Genomic DNA, 16,986 nt, shown 5'->3' on the forward strand with positions numbered 1-16,986 from the left:
ATTTTGAATTTTTATCTCCAAATACTTGCAGATCCACTAAACCTGTTTCTGAGACACACAAATGCTACTTTGGGATTTGAGTCAACATTGGACAGACTCTGGACTGCTTCCTCTAACTCCCTACTGAAAGGAGACATCAACAGCTACTCCACTTTTTCAGTAGTTACAGCCTAGATGGAAATAACATTTTACTACCTCACTTATGCAAATATCATGCAGAAAAGGGAATGAACATTCATAGCTGGTTTAAAAAGACTATTTCATGGAGGGAAACACTGTATGACTGCAAAGTCAGTGTTATAGCACCGTAATACTTCACACTGCTTTCATTAGGCTGAGACTTGCCTTGCCTAAAGGCAAAATAGGGATAAAGTAAGTCCTACTCCATCAGAAACTTGTAATGACACCTAAAATTCTTGCATGGGAAGCAAGACAAACACAGCCGTGAAGGCTGATAAATAATGTTGCAATTGAGATTGAAAGGAAGAGGCCATTTTGCACAAAAGCAGTAAATGTTTTATGTTTCTTTTGTGTCTTTCATCCATAACATCAACAGATTAACAAGGTTTCTGTGGCTGCGTAATTTCTTTGGAGTTTTGATCTTGGAAATAATTACACTAAATATTTCATAAGTGCCTTTGAAAGTTTTGGGGTCTTTTTAATAAAGAAAAAAAGAATCGCTAGCTGTTCTCAGATTGCAGCAGGATAATGAAAGTGCACAGATAATCAATAACCATTTTCAGTTCATTATTCAGCACATTTTGGGCTGGTGTTATTTCTTCCCCTCTACCATTCCACATCCCACATACAGAGTGATGTAGCATTTTTAAACCATCAGATCTTACTGCTTTTGCAAATCATCCTTAATGTTAACCACAACATGGAACCCCCAGCCTCTAACAACACCTACATAATTTATAGGTTTCCAGGCTGTTTTCAGCTAAGCAGATTGTGAGCTGAGGCAGAGGAGGCCAAATTGAACTACATGCCAGACCGGTGGAGTTTCTTCTTTGGTCTGGGTAACAAATCACTGGGTAATTTCTGTTGCTTACCCTTCAACTTGTTAAGAAGTCTAAAGAAGGGGAAGGTTTCTGTTTTAAATCACTTCAAGAGTCCCCAGCTCAAGGGCCACTGGACAGGTAACTCCAGGTTCCTCCATGGGGAGCCACCGTGGGGCTGGCACTGCTGATGGGACCAGGCCCTTCACTTTGCCCCAGATCCAGCTGCTGCACCAGGGCCACAGCTTCACCTCCACAAAACTCGTGGTCTTTGCAGGTTTTTCCAGGACCTGATGAAATGTATTCAAGGAAGAAGATACACCATTGAGTTGCTGGTGTTAGGGACCAAACGGAGTCATGGCAGTTCTGACCAAGGACAGAAACATTGCCATGTGCTGCTGGAAGAGGAGACACCGTTCAGGCACGTGAGGATTAAATCAGGAGCCTTCTGGAAGTAGGAGAAAGCCCTACCCAGAGGGGGCTAACATCTGCCTCTGCCTTCCCACTGGAGAATACACATGTGCCAGACAACTGAGGCTGAAGCGGTTTTAAAGCTCTGAAAGAGGGCAGCTTTTCCCAAGAACTACACACTATTGCTTCATCTAGCTATTCAGACCCAAGACTGGTCCAAGCAGCCTTGCCCCAATGCTAGAAGAGTTATTTTTCCATTACGCATCCAGGAGGGATCTACATCCTGGCACATTTCCCACAGAGTTTGTATAATGACAAAGGCAATTCCTGGTGGCAACTCTCCCTCTAACAACGTGGTGACTCATTGCTGAAGCATTGCTGGCTGCCAACGTTTTCCTATGCTATTGCCCAGTCATCCCCAGGGGTGACAAGCCCCAGACCAGCACCATCATCCTGGAAGCTACTGTGACCCCTGTGCTTGGTGAGATGAGAAGCCCTGAAGCAAGATGAAGGATCGAAGCTCCAATTTTTACTTCTCCGCACCAGGTTAAAGAGCCCCTTTGCAGCTGGGGGTGTATCTCACATGCTTCTTCCAAACCAGGATGTCATGGCCAGTTCAGGCAATGAGAAACCCCAGGGATACTGCCAAGTGTTATTCCACATCCCCAACTCCCGCCTTCCCTGGGAGAATCCAACACCTTCCCACACACCCCCCCCAAAAAAACCTCCAAGGAACGAACTATGATCACTTAAAATATAGCCAAAGCTGGAAACTGAATCCAGAACTCGGGAAGGAGAAAGTCACATGGATTAATCCATCAGACCATGCTCGCTTTCCAAGAGCATAAGCAAAGATAAAGCAGCTACTATGCAGAGACAATTCTCTCTTTAAGAAAGTCAAAACCTTATGATTACAGAGTGGAGTTAAAATGGAATCTGCCTGAGACATCAGAATGCCCATGGTAACCCCCAAAACTCCCATAAGATCTTGATGTACTAGTTTAGCTAGAAACTTGAAAAAAACACACTATTTATTGGTGCCTTTCTTTTTCCCCCTAAATAACCAAGTTTTCATGGCAAAGAAATAGAAGTGGACAGTCTATTATATAGACACGATGTAGGAGGCAAATTGAACATATATTTTGCAGTTAGATACAGGCTAGAAAGACAAAAGACACAAAACACAGGATGCCCTGCCATATGGTATTAAAAGGTAAAATAAAAGTCAAATTCTGTGTGTACCTTCAATGCAAACAAACACGAGAAATGAAATTTAAAAAGCACCCACAACAGATACCTGCAAAGCATTTAAAGTACTATTTTAAAAAAAGAAAACACTCAAACAAAAAACCACACACACACATTTGGTTTCACCTTCTTGCTATTTTTTTTTTTTCTTTTTTTAATCACCTCTTCAATTCCTTCTCTCAATGTACCAACCACCTTCCCAACAGCTCCTGCCACAGCCATCCATCTTCGTATTTCCCACAACGCAGAGAAACCTTCACGAACCTCAAGGCAGAGGACACCTGCAGTAAAGTCAATCATAATAAAACACCCAGGTGCTGAGACAGAATTGGACTAGAGGAGGCTGATTACACCGCAGAGAGTGACACTGTCACTCCCAGGAGGGAAACCAGCTGCACCTTTGTATATTTAACTCCTGTACAAGCTTTTCTGAACACAAGGTACAGCGTGTTTCTACACAATACTTATGAACCCTTCTCTAGATTAAACTCAGGGCCAGCTGTATAGTCTTGCATTTGTTTGGTTTTCTTGACACGCAATTCAATTACCATTGCCATCATTTTGCAGACTGGTTGTGAAACAAGATGTCATATAACGGGGAAAGAAAATGGCATCGTGAAAGGAACATGAGCGCCTCCAGCCAGGCCGGACACCCTCCGTCGGAAACCCACGAGTCCCATAAGGGCAAGCTCCAAAAAAAATAATAATAAATGATGAATTCGCCGCAAGCCAAGGACAGGAGCAGTGCCTAAGGAGACAAATGCAGCTACTGGCAAGAAAAGAGGAAACAACACTATTTGACTGAGTCACCCAACCTGAGTAAGCACATGCACAGCAGAGTGGCTGCTCCAGATCTACAACAGCAGTAGTGCCTGGCTGGTGCCCAGCTGTTCTTGCAGCCATCTCAAAGCACTTGATAAATGCATTAAAGCTCTGCCCTGGCCTCAGGACCTAGGGCAACTATCATTATCCCTCATTTGCGGGGAAATTGAGGTCCAACATCCAAGAGAGAATTAGTGACAGAGCAGGTTCAGGAGTTCCTGGGTCCAACTTTTGCGACAAAATAATTTTTCTTTAAATAGAGGAGGGAGTGGTGTAGCTCAAGTAAACTAAGCTTCCCTGATAACTAGCCTAATTCTGCAAGAATAAAATGCAAAAGGTTTGGGTTTTTTTCTTCTTAACAACTGCCTTTGAAGCTACCAGTAATTTCTGCAGAAAATAAAATAATTGCTGGAAATTATATCACAGTTAATTAATTACTCCAAGAACCCAGAGGTTCTCTGCACACATCCCATCCCATCTCCCATAGCATGCCCTGCTCCTGCAGGAAAGCACCTAGAAGCTTCAAGAACTTTTCTGGTTTAAGTCTGGGTAGATCCAGATTTGCTTGATGCAGTAATTTGAACGCAGACTAGCAGAGCCACCCAGGCAGCCTGCCACCATGTGTAGCTTCATGACACTTGGGATAAGCACAGCCACAACCAAACACTCACCCCTTCCTCTTCTACAAGGGCTACAGAGCTCCTGACTGCTTCTTCAAGACAAGAAAAGAAACTAGTAAAGATCAAAAGATGCTCAAACCCTCACTTAAAGCAGTATCCCCAAAAGCCTGTGCAAATAATCCTTGCTGTGGATAACGTTATCAGATGTAATAAAGTTGTGCTCTGAACCCAACAGTAGCATTAGTATCTTGGGAATCACAAAACAAACTAACTTTTCAGCTGTCAAATCCACAAGACAAAACTCTGAAGCAATTTCTTTGGCCTTTTATTTTGTTGTTGAACCCCTCCCATAGCCTCTCCCCCCTGCCACTGGTTTCAGAACTCCAAGATCTGGCTTCACTCAGACTCCTCTCCAGGAAACAACTCTCTTTCCTATGGAGAATTTCTGGATGTAACAAAGCATTCAACAGCTATAGACCACATATTGTGGTTTCAGCCCAACAGGGCAAGCAGAGAGTTTTCCCAAGGGCAGATTTCTCATGTTCCTTGAGGACTTGGGTAGAATTCGATGTGGTTTTATTCCTCAAATTAAATGGGATTTCAACTGACTTCTCCAACTACAAATTAAACTTCACAAGTAATCAGGATGTCCTACAACAAGGTGTCATTCTGCACATACGGGACAAAAGAAAACAATTTCATGAGAAGCAAAACAAAAGGAACAAAATCTGTTTCCTGACCTCCAAGGCCCATTCAAATAAACTCTTCTCCTCTGTTCCTCTTTCCCAAATGTCCATATTGTATCCGGAGTGTCCTTTTTTGAAGTGTCCTTTATAAGTGTTAGAAAAGCAAGTCCACAAAGGGTTATGGCGCAAAATTTTCCTTTTCATTAGATGCGCCATAGGACATAAGCCTTGTTCCAGCCTGACAACAGCTGAGGAAGCAAAGCACAGAACAGAAAGTGTCAAATCCTATCAGTTCAGATCTCAGGGACGGCTCTGACCGAGTGGTGCAGTTTCCTGTCCTGGCTTTACAGTTTTCACTCTGGTCTGGCCCATTGTTTTACACCTTGAGAATTTCTCCATCTTTGCTGTTCCAGCTTTGTCTGCCAGCTATCAGAGAGCAGGAGTGCTGCACAGCCTTTGCAAGAGCCACACATGCCCTTCATTAAAGGGCATTACAGCTGTATTTATATCTGACATAAATCTGCTTTGTAAACAGTGACCTGATTCAGGATCTGGACTTTCTTAGACGGGAACATCAAGAGCACACATGTATGCTGGCCCCTAACAGACAGCACCAGACCTACCTGCCCATGAGAGGAGATACTGCTCACCCTCCACATCTGCTGCAAGCGTGACAGCATCTAAAAGCCTCTGGAACTAGCAAGTGGAAAGTCAAAACCACCAAAAGCTGGAGGTTTTGGCATATCCAGAAACTGTAACAGTGCCTTGCAGGTAGAGGAGCCAAAGAGCATGAACATTTCAATTTTGGTCACAACATGGCATAAAGAAAAGGATAATTACTCTGAGCAATAAAAGTTACCTGCATTCTACAGGTAATGTAACTGTCTGAGGGACAGCTAAGTTTGGATAGTTTGGTCCAAACTTCACTGCAAATGCTGGCTCACAGTCAAATCGGAACTCAGTAGCTGAACTGAAAATAAATATCCAAGATCTCACTCCAGGCATCAGACCCTGTTTTCTCATCTCATTTCTATTTTTCTATTTGCTGCCAATTCAAAATGCTACAACAAAGAAGTCAGCCCATTAGACTTGTTCTTAGAAGCCTTAAAGTCTTATATATGAAGTTAGTATTATCAACAGAGTCCATGAATTGCAGCTAAAGTACATGAAGGAAGCAGTCATGACATAACCCCAATTTAATCTGAATCAGGCTGCTACAGTCAAAGAAGTGTTTTTCAAAGTGTTAATTAATTTTTAGAAGAATGGATTAAAGGGGGTTCTCAATTAATAAAATACTTTAAGACAAGCTAGAGAGGATTGTCCATTTTATTAATACAGCAATTTAACAGCTATTCAACATCTAATAATTTCTCATTAAAAAGTCAACCCTCCCCCTTTTCCAGGAGATTAGCTACCCATTTGTCAGACACAATACAGCTTCATTAGCCTAAAAGTTTCTGCTTTTCTACAGGTTTGCTTTTATTTTGCTTGTATCAGTAAGCTGAAATCCAGAATGACAGCAGAAATCAATAACACAAATAGTACATTAGTCTTTCACAAGTCCTAGATGGTATTTTGATGTAGCATTCCCAGCAACATCAGCTGCAATAGCACATACACAAGAGCCAGGCAGAAAACCCCCAGGTCTGCCTACACAATGCTGCCCAAACACACAAGGCAAAGGCTTGTCCATGAGCTGTACCTTGTCTGAAAGAGCACACAAATGATGCTTTTCCACCCAGGGATTACCCAGGAGCACCTCACAGCCTGCCTGGAACTGGAGGCTGTCACTGAAAAGAGGACATACAGCAATTTCCACTTTCACCAGCAGATTCCCACTACCCCGTTGAGTTTTCACATTAAGCATGGTCTTCATGTATGTAACGCACAAGGAAATGCATTGTTCTGGGTGAATACATTCAACCCGTGCTGAGGCTCCACAGACCTCGGAGCAGGGCTGGCTGACCATGAGATAGCTCCTGCAGGTCGGAGCTCAGGCAGGACAGCAGGGACAAGTCCTGGGGTAGGGCACCAACAACATGCAGTCCTCAACACCTCTGAAGAAACGTATACCTAGATGTCTTATGAACACAGGCAGGAGACACATTAGCAGAGAAAAGCTCCTGTGAAGGCAACCCTAAAATAAGTAAATAAATAAAACCAGAAAAGCCCTCTGACTCCAGGAGGAAGGATCGAGCACCACCGAGCAGAGAGGTGTCACATGAGAGCAGTATGGCAGCAGCCCCGTGCTCGGTGTCTGGCCTCATTACCGCGACCTCAGACCTCAGTGCAGAAGGACTCTATCTGCATGGATTTCACTGCAGGATCAGAGCTCTAGGAAGTCCATATAAAACATAACAGAAACTGAAAGAGGTTACAACTAAGGCTAATACCACCCAAAAGCTAAAGCAAACAAAAACATTCCAGTCTATCAGCTTTATCTGCAAAGACTATTCAAGCTACTCTTACGACTGTAACAGCCATATGCACAGGCTTTAATAAGAAGGGACACCTTTCCTCCAGCTCCTGCTGTTGCAATTTTAAGGAATAAATCCAGACATCAGCAGAAGGAGAAGTTCAGGATATATACAGCATCGGTTTCCAAGAGAATATTTATCATGTCACGTGAGACCAACATTTTTAGCCAATTTGGCAGAAAATAGACAAGCTGCAAAGCTACCCTAAAAATACCAGTCATGATAATTACAAGAAAGAAAAGCAAAGCATAAGCAATGGCAACACTAACAATCTATACTTTTAGTGACACCCTGTTAACAATTTTTTTTAAAAATTATTTTATTACATACACTACTTCTAAAAGATTGTCAGTTGCTCAGATGCACAATTTATGTGTTTAGTTTTGTCATGCAATTAAGATACAAACCAAGCTCATTCCAGACTGATGCCTTATGGCTTCGTCTGTGTGATTTACTAATATATTTATCCCTCTCCACCTCTCTTCAGCACAGTACTATGATGTTCCAAATTCTGGAAGTCAATTGCCCCCAACAGACACATTCATAACACTCCCAGGTGCAAGCAGGGCACCAAGCCATGATGGAATGAAGAAATCCTGGAGAGAGATTAGGGAAAAAGTCAAACTGCCATTGTGCATCAGCTCCACGGTCCATCTCATCTGGTGTGGTGTCTGAGTGCTTCAAAGGATGCCCATAACTCTCACCAGCCGTTAGTTATATCGCACCTGCCCATACAGGAAAGCCTCTCCAAACCCCAACCTGCTAGAGGCAGGCTTATGTCTCAGTATAACATGCGATAAAAAAGCTCTATTTCCTACCAAGAATAGGAATGCTACCTGAGGAACAGCAAGGAAGCTAGAAGGAAAGCAAATCAGAGCACCGTTATTTAGGAACTGAAGACCTTTGGATCTGAGGGCAGCCCGTCAGCTCACCCAGACTCACAGGTCCTCTGAGGTGGCAGCTCACATCAGAGAAGCTGGCCAATGTCTCTTGACTTCTGTTGGAGGCAATTCCTTGCAAAAACAAAGCAGGGAGAAGCAGAAAAAGGTAATCTGAAATTGTGCTTCTTGGGAAGGTGTGAGGTTAACAAAGTAACCTCATTAACCAGTCTCCTAGTTGCTTTTTCCCTGAAGATGAGTGCTGCATACCATGGCCTGTCTGTTCTGCTGGAAGTCTTCCACTCATTCACCACTACCTTTTAGTGCAATTATACAGACAAAAGACCAGAGGACAGAAACCACAAAAAAAATTAAAAATGGCATAAACAATTATGTAAATCCAGGATCTTATCCTCTCTGTGCTTTTGCTAAAATACAAGCTCTTGCCAAGCAGCAGCTACCCCTCCTTCCTCAGAACAGCACTATTCAGCTTCAGCAGCTTTAATAAAATTGATAAAGAACAAAACCATTCAAAAGCTAGTAAAAAGCTTAACAAGTTAGCCCTAGGCTAGAGGTGGGGAGGCTAGAAGCTGGCTGACCGGCTGGACAGGAGCCACATGTGGGTGAGATGCCTCCCTGGCCACGTGCTGGTGACAGTGACTCTTCCCAAGCCATGAGCCAGAACACAAACCAGTTCCTGCTCCTGCAATGAGTAACTGCGGGGCTTGCAGGAGCCAACAGTTGTAAAAGAAAACTTATTTTTGTCACTAAAATCAGCAAGGGTGACTCACAATAGGCTCAGGGAGCCTCGTTGATGAGTTTCATTGTTATGTACCCTTAATTTTCAAAAATACCCTGAATGACAATAGAGCATAATAGTCATAATTAGCTAATGGGAGAGAAAACTTCCAAGTTCCAAACTAACCAGAATTGCTACTTCTAAAAATGGATCAGAAATGAGTGATGCAGTCGATCCCTGTTGATCACTGAAATTAGAAGAGAAAAATCTAGGGAGACTGGCAACTCTCTTCTACAAATTCAGCAACAAGATCCCAATAGCCCCAACAGGAGAAAGAACAGGAGCAAGCACTGTTCAGAGGGCTGGCTTCAAGGATGATTTACTGCTAAATACATTAGAATCATCTCCCACTTACAAAATAAATAGGTCTAACTGTATCAAAATCAAGTAAATCATTGCCTTCTCAAGCACAAGTTAATGCATTTTTTCCCCAGCAGAGCTAAAGAGGAAAAAAGGACACTGGAAAGCTTTGAAAATTACTTGCCAACTGATGGCTCAATACAAACACCTTGGAAAGTTTTCCATCTTAGGTTTTATACAACTGAAACCACTCTCAAAGCAACTGAAAGCACCAGCAACACTGAGAAGCCAATGTGAAACTTCCTCCATTGACTTGGTCAATGCAAAGAGCAATGCAGAAAAGCGGACTTGTTAAGCTAGTGGTCAAATTTAGGACAACCACTACTGCTTCTTAAAAGCACCAAAGTTGGCTGGAATCCTTATTTTGGACTAAAGACCAGTAGCTTTCCTCTGAATAGGGGATAACATGGAAACTATTCTCCTTGTGGAGTTTATTTTGAGCTGAAAATACTTTCCAGTTTCATGCTGACAGACAGGATTGTAACTACATTGTGTTACAGAATAATGACCAAATTTTCAAAGCCTGTCACAGGGGAAAGTAGAGAAAGCTACAGTATTTTTTCCTGTAAAAGTTTTTACACTTTCAAAATAAGGTCATGCTCCTTTAGCACAAAAGAACCCAAATAAACAGAGCACAGCTATCTATCCCATCTATCATCCAAGGCAAGATAAGATAATCAGATTAGCCAAACAGTTATAAATTGACCATATCTGAAGGAGAAGGAAGTAATTTTCTCATATTGTCTCCCTGGCAATCACCTCCAAGATTTTCAAAACAACAGTATCAGCCTCCCAAACGCTTCCCAGCACTGAGCTCCTCTGGGATTCAGGGACAAATTCCTTTAGTCTCTCTGGAAGCTCTGGGTTAGCTTGTCCCATGTATTGGAGAAAATGGTTTGCTAAGATGATGTGGTAAAAGCATGCATTAATACCTCTAGTTTTATCCACACCTCTGGTGATGTTCTCAAAGAGCATTCTTGTGAATGGCTACAGAAAGCCTCCTGGGAGAAGTTCTTCCACTCTCTTCACCCAAGCCAATATGCACTGGGTGCAGCACAAGAGGAGATTACAAGGACAAAGTAAATGGTTTTCTGTGCTCCTCTAGCACCTTTCACCCCAAGTGGCCCAGCACCTCTTACTTCAGAAATGCTGCCAGACCAAGGGCAATGGGAACATCCAAGAAGAAAGCTAAGGAGCATATGGAGGTTTTAAAGGCCCCACCCAAAAGAACAGAGTGAACTGCAAAGCATGGTATTTGCACCAAAAGGCAGCCATCTCTGAAATCCCACCTCAGCTGCTTGTTTATGGTTTGAGGTGCCCTAGGACCTATGCTTAAATTGTGACTTAAAGTCCTACTCAAAGTGGAAGGGGATTAGTTAACTAAATGCATTTATACCTTTAGAATTCGGTTCTTACACCCAAAGACACCTACAGGATCTGCCATCTGTACTGAACAGTGCTTTGGAAGAAGCTCTCTAAGCTGGCATGGCAGATGAGCACGCACAAAGTTATGGTAACAGCAAACACAACCCACTTAAAGCTCTTCAACTGTGAAGGTGATTGACAGCATTTCCAGATTAGAAGCCTTGTTCAACACAAAACCATTAACTAGACAATATCACATGCTTTTTTTTGTCAATGGCAAGTTGCTAGTTTGCTGGAGCACAAGGTGCCTCGTTTTTTCCCTTAAGACACCACTAATCCTGTATGCAGAGCTGAAATATCTCCGCTGCCCAGCCTGGTGTCCTCAGCGTTGAGAAATACTGGAAAACAGTGCTTTGATTCACACCAAGGACAGTTAAAAGAAATGTCAGCAGTTTTTATTTTAAAATGCATGTAGCTTTGTGCACAGAGCTAGGAACACTCCCAGTTCCCTTAGATGTTTTAGCATATACCAATTCTTCAGAAAAAGGTGGTAGAGACAAACCTTTCACTCGACAGAAGCGTCATTCTCGGGGTCAGCCACAGAAGCGCCTCTCCTCTTCCACTCCCCAAAACAACAGTCCCATCCCTGGGATCGCTCCTAACATGCATCACACACCGGGGGACTGGTGACCATAAGGTCCAGCCTCAAGCCTGCCTGGCAATGTCAGCTTCTGCAGCTTGTTGGCTTCATCTTCTCAACTCCAGGGGACAGAGGAGGCATCTCCTGGATTGCCATTTCTGTAACTGGCACCCCTAGTTATGTCACACACCCTCTGCCCCCCTCCTGCAGCACAATTCAGGCACAAAATTAGCACAAGCTAAACAATACAGAGAGTGACTGTGCTGCAGTCATGAGGGTTACTACACACCACCCAAACCCATGACATTTCCATAGAAACCACAGTGGGAAAGAGAAAAGCCTCAAAAAGCTGACAAGATAAAACACCCATGGTGAAATAAGTAATTCTGGTGGGAAAAATATACATGTGCAAGATCCTCCCCAGTTCTCCAGCAGCTCAGGCATTCAGAGGTAACACAGTTAACACCAAGCTGACGCCAACGAAACTTTTTTCAGTCCCTCAGGCTGCCTGATGGGAATAACCATGCTTTCCCAACAGCGATATTTCGGAGGACAAACTTGTTGGGCATTATAAGCAACTTTCTTCCCTGTTACTTACAGGGGTGTTCTTGTTGTTAATGTCACTAAACACAAAGAAACTTCCTTAACTTTTTCTTAGATTGGGTAAAGCATTCCAGAACATATATTTTCCTCATTAGCAGGATCAATTAAGCAAATAAATACTGGAATGTGTGAGAGAAGGAATTGATTCTTTTGGTCAAACAAACCTCCCCACAGAGAAAGAACACCCAACAAACCACCACGTTACTCCCAACAGCACACATATTCAGCTGTAAGCTAATAAGCCACTCCCAGCAAATAAAGAGTTTAAATGTTCCATTACATACTCGCCTACTCCAGAGAAGTACTTTTGTGTGACATCAAAGAAAAGGAAAGAGAAAAAGAAAGAAAACAATCAAGAACTTAAGCGATGGGTTTTAAATAATTTGAGATGCTCTGCTCTTGTTCTGGAAAACTAGTCATATTCCAGTGCTTGGCAGAAGCAAGCCGGTTCTACTGGGAGAGACGCAAACATGCACGGAAGGAGGTTGTTTGTTACAAACTGAATCATTCAGTGAGATGCCTGATGCATCTCCAACCCCCTTCCAGATAGAGGAATAACATCCACAGCTTGCCTGGTGCTAAACTCAATTGACTACACACTACAGTACCTTCCTACAAAAGCCAGAGAAATAAAAGCCAAGCCAAGCTCCAGGAGGTTTGGAAGCAAATCTGGACATAAACACTTTTCAAAAGGTCAGAGATGTTTGGTTCAGGCTCATTAGCTTAAAGAGCAACAAATTTTAGTGTGACTGTCATCGGGACTGTACAGAGATTCCCACGACAAACACCATCTTCACGCAATAAAAAGCAAACTTGCTTACCGTGGCACAACACGAAGCTGCCTGCAGTGCTTACGGAGAAGCTGTTCTGCCTAAACAGCCCACCTCAAATTAACATCGCTTGCTCCAGGCACTCAAATCATGTGCAAGTTACACTGAGCAGCTCACGCCACTGAATCTTTGCTGTTCCCTCTGCTCAGCTTATACAAGTCTACGAATCACGCCAGTCGTCAAATGGGGAGCTTCACGAGCAAGAATGCAATGTGTGCATCTTGCTCTCCTATTATGGTTGTGATATTATGAGCTGATTGCCCCTGTTTTTCCCTTTGGTAAGCCAAAGCTTTACCACTAGCATCTTTCATACACAGCAGATGACTTTCTGCTTAGGAAAAAAAAAAACCATGATTGCTTTTTGGGTCTTGAAAAATACTTTAGTCTGACAGATAGATTCTTTCTGGAATTAGTTTCTAAATATATACTCTACCTACCACTTAATCAAAAGCAGAGCTAAAGACAGTAACATGTCAATACATTAAATGGTTTATCTCAGAGGTTTTACAGCTACTTAATAATGAGTTCTGGTAACTGCTGCCTGTATATGTTTATTATTGTAAGAGAGTCCTTAAAAAAAAAAAAAAAAATCTGCGTAACAGCATAACCTTTCCTTTCAGCTGCATAAAAATGCCATACTCCAATCATCGTTAGCAAGAAACCAAAAAAAGGATGAGCAGAAGCTACAAAATGCAGTAAATTACATTCTGGGAACAGCTTTACTGCCACCATGTTTTATAGAAATCCTATTTAAAATTCACACATGGAAAAAAAATAGATATACACAAAAAAGCAAATCTGGACAAGAGCGAGAGCAAATATGTTGTGTTCTCTGACAAGCAGGATAATAAAAGCAGAATGGTAGACTAGAATCTGACCTTTAAGGGTCAGTCACATTTTCCATGTGCTGTTAAATATCTCTTGCAAAAGCGGGGCGGGGGGGCAGGGGAGAATCAATTCATTTAAAAAAAAACAAAAAACAAAAAACAAACACAAACCATCAGCGTTTACATGAAGTAACAAGTAAGAAATTATTATTTTATAAGTCTGAGCAAACTTCCCATTACTTATCTGGACAAGAAGAAAGTTTAGCGTCACTCTGACAATACTTTGGTATTTAAAGGTTTTACGTATCTCACAGAGTTTGAGCCTCTGAAAACAGACAGGCACTTCCACCGCACAAAATAACATGCATTCCTCCCTCTCCAAGTAGAGAGGCACTGAAGGGCACAGCAGCTGAGTTCACAGAGCACGAGAAGAGCGTAAGCATTGCTTTAGCCAATAAAAACAAAATTCAAAACAAAGCTACAAATATAAACTCAACCTGGACCATGAGCCCACTGCTTAGGGAACAAGCTGTTTGCTCTTCAGCTTTACTTACCTTCCTGAACAAAAAGTTATTAAAGATGCTGACACATAGAATTGAAGTTGCTACCACCTTATTACCTGGACTAAGGAGCAATAGGCTTACACCCCAGAGCCCCCATCACTTCATCTCCAACCAGTATGGAATCCAACATTTATTAAGACTATCTGGTCATTAGGATTCCACATTAAACAAAAGCAAACAGGTCAAAAATTTAGACAAACTTACTACAGCTTAAAAAAAACCACCACAACACTACAAAAATAAAAGAGGAGCAAGCCCCACTGCTTTTTCTGCTTGCTCATTTCACAAAAAGCTTGGAACATCTGCAGGAACTGCCTCACCAAGTATATCCCAGGGCGTACTTACTATTTATTCCCAGGCAAATTTCAAACCACCAGCCTTTGCCAGAGCTGGCTGAAAACACAACCCTGCGGCCGCCCACCTTCAGGCTGCATTCCCAAGCGAGGACAACACCGCGCGGGGCAGCAAGCGAACACCGAGGCTGCGGGTCCTGTGCAAGGCACCGGCCACCGGCCGTCCTCCTCTACAAACACTACTTATCTCACCTATGGCAAATATTTCCTTCATTCAGCTTTTCTGGTCTGAGCTACTTCCAATCAGACTCAGGAAGGTGAAAGGAAAGGAGATACAAAGACATGGATAGAAGCAGAAGTAACTAGAATGCCAGGAATCAAATCAAAACAGAAGATACATGTTTTTAAGGAGTCCACCTCTATTGATCTCAGTCTGAGATGATAATTAAAATGTTTCTATTCTAATGATAATCTTTGAAGGAAAAAAACCTCAGTATTTGGTACAGTGGAAAAAAATAACTCTCAAACTGAACAAGCAAGCAGTACTTCCATTTATTTCCATCTCCTTATCTATGCCCGGTAAGATTACCTCCATTGCATTGCATTTCCACACACAACTCAAAAATCAGCAATATCCCTAATTTAAATAGAGAAGAGGGATTTGAGACACTGTATCCAGGTGATATTCCCATGAAGAGCAAATACTGCCATACTGTAATTCTCTTTGAAAAGTTGGGGATTTACGGTTGTTTTTTTCTCGGGATTTTTGTTTAATGGTACGCTTTTTTCTTTTTACCTTTCTGCCAGCTTCTCTAGAAGAAAACAAAACAAGCCTCTGTGACTAATCCTTAGCTTTTGCCAGCTGACAAAACCCACTGCATTACCACACCACATTTAAAATAAAAAGAAAATTACAATTTATCTTCGGGGGAGGAGAAAACATGAAGCACACGCTGGTCCTCTGCCTTCCCCCTCATCCCCGAGACATTGCCGTGCACTAACATCCTTAATGACCCGGGACTGGCACTGCTCCCTTTGCTTCGGGGAAGCCTGTACAGTACGGTGATGCACACTGACCGGACAGAAAATACATGTTAAGGCAGAAAGAGAATTGCCTCTCTGAGATACAGGAACCGCTGGAAGAAGTTGCCATGGAGAAAAGGGAACTGCTGAAGTGCCTTGAGGTACACAGTGCCGAGAGACATTACAGCAAAGCCAGAGGGAATACAGAAGCAAATGGATTTAAGTGCTCCCACAAACCTGAAGCTTCCAGACAAGAAATTACCAGTAATTACTAATAATATAATTTTCATTCAGCACTCATCAGCATGAACCACTTCTGTCCTCACAACAAAGAGGAACAACAAAAGCCACAAACAGTTACCAAATTAGCTTATTAAGATCTCTGGGATTTTTTTGAACCTTCATAACCATCAAAATTGGTCTGAATGCACAAACATGATTACAATAAAAAAGCCCAGATATCTTCTGGACCCAGCAGCATCAGATACACCATCATAGTGCAGAAAGCACACAGTGAGGAAGCTCTCTTTCAAGGGATCGAAGGCTGCTCCCCTGGAGTCACTACCTGTCCTGCAATGATGCTCCTTTGCAGGAAGAACTGCTATACAGGAGGAATTTAGGAAGCTGTTTCTCCAGTTTCAAACATGCTCCTCTTTAAAAGAGCACACACTCACCAAATGGCAGAGGTAGCTAAGCAGACTGTCCAGACCACAGCTTGTGCAAAAAAAACCAAACAAAAAAACCCCAACAGTACAGTTAAGAGGCGATAACTGAGAGCCCAAAGGCTGCAGCTAATTTTCCTCCTGTGTCAGTCCCTATTTCCCATCAAAGCACAGCCCCATAAGGCAGAAAGCCCAACCACAATCAGATAATCTCTTCATTAAGATGCAGGCACAGGCAACACTGCCTATGGACCAAAGCCGCTTTGTCTGTCCAGCAGGACCCATGTATGTCAAAAAACTAACCTCTAGGATGAAAAGATCACAAGGTACCTACTGATGGCCCGCTGAAGAAGATGCAATTGCTCCATCAGCAAGGTGAAGCAAGTCCTGAAGAGAGGCACAGTGAGCGAGAGGAAGGCTTCGTCTGGTTCTGCAGAGCCCTTCCCACTGCCTCTTGCTGGGAGCTGGGGCACCAGGAGGGCAGAGGCCCTTCCGAGGCCGCTGTCCCCAGTTGGCAGGAGCAGCAGCCAGACCAGGACACAGCTCATTCCAGAGACATTTTTAGCACAAAGACAGAAAGAGAGTGCTAGCTATCCTGTATTACTGCATCCACTCTGTTTCCAGAATTTCAAACTCTATAATGATACGGTTCCTGGAAGAGCACTTCTAACCGAATTAGAGGACATCTCGTGAGCACGCCCTTGGCAGCAAGATGACCATGATGTGGAAAGACTCCTGACTGCATGATCCAGGCCCTCCGTAATCCAGTTACACGTCCCTTTTAGCAGAGGTGAGAGGCAGGTGTTTTAAAAGCAGCTTCCTCTTAGAGTTTGTGTTTTGTGATTGGGGCTGTGAGGTTTTTTTGGTTATGCTGCTGAGAA

General features: G+C 42.8%; 1 protein-coding gene across 12 annotated transcripts in view; it reads right to left on the reverse strand.

Moving 5' to 3' along the window:
• Positions 1-16,986, reverse strand: part of PITPNM2 (phosphatidylinositol transfer protein membrane associated 2) — a 142,127-nt gene that overhangs the window by 81,089 nt on the left and 44,052 nt on the right. Inside the window, exon 1 of one of the 12 annotated variants that reach the window (XM_074844150.1) lies at positions 2,820-2,912. The exons of 10 other annotated variants lie outside the window; for them this stretch is intronic. The gene's annotated coding sequence lies outside the window, so the exon portion shown is untranslated. Of the gene's footprint in view, positions 1-1,052; positions 1,105-2,819; positions 2,913-16,986 lie in introns of those variants that run through there. One more of the 12 variants, XM_074844149.1, reaches the window with a different exon arrangement.

This window comes from Strix aluco, chromosome 18 (assembly GCF_031877795.1).
Source record: "Strix aluco isolate bStrAlu1 chromosome 18, bStrAlu1.hap1, whole genome shotgun sequence".
Classification (NCBI taxonomy): domain Eukaryota; kingdom Metazoa; phylum Chordata; class Aves; order Strigiformes; family Strigidae; genus Strix; species Strix aluco.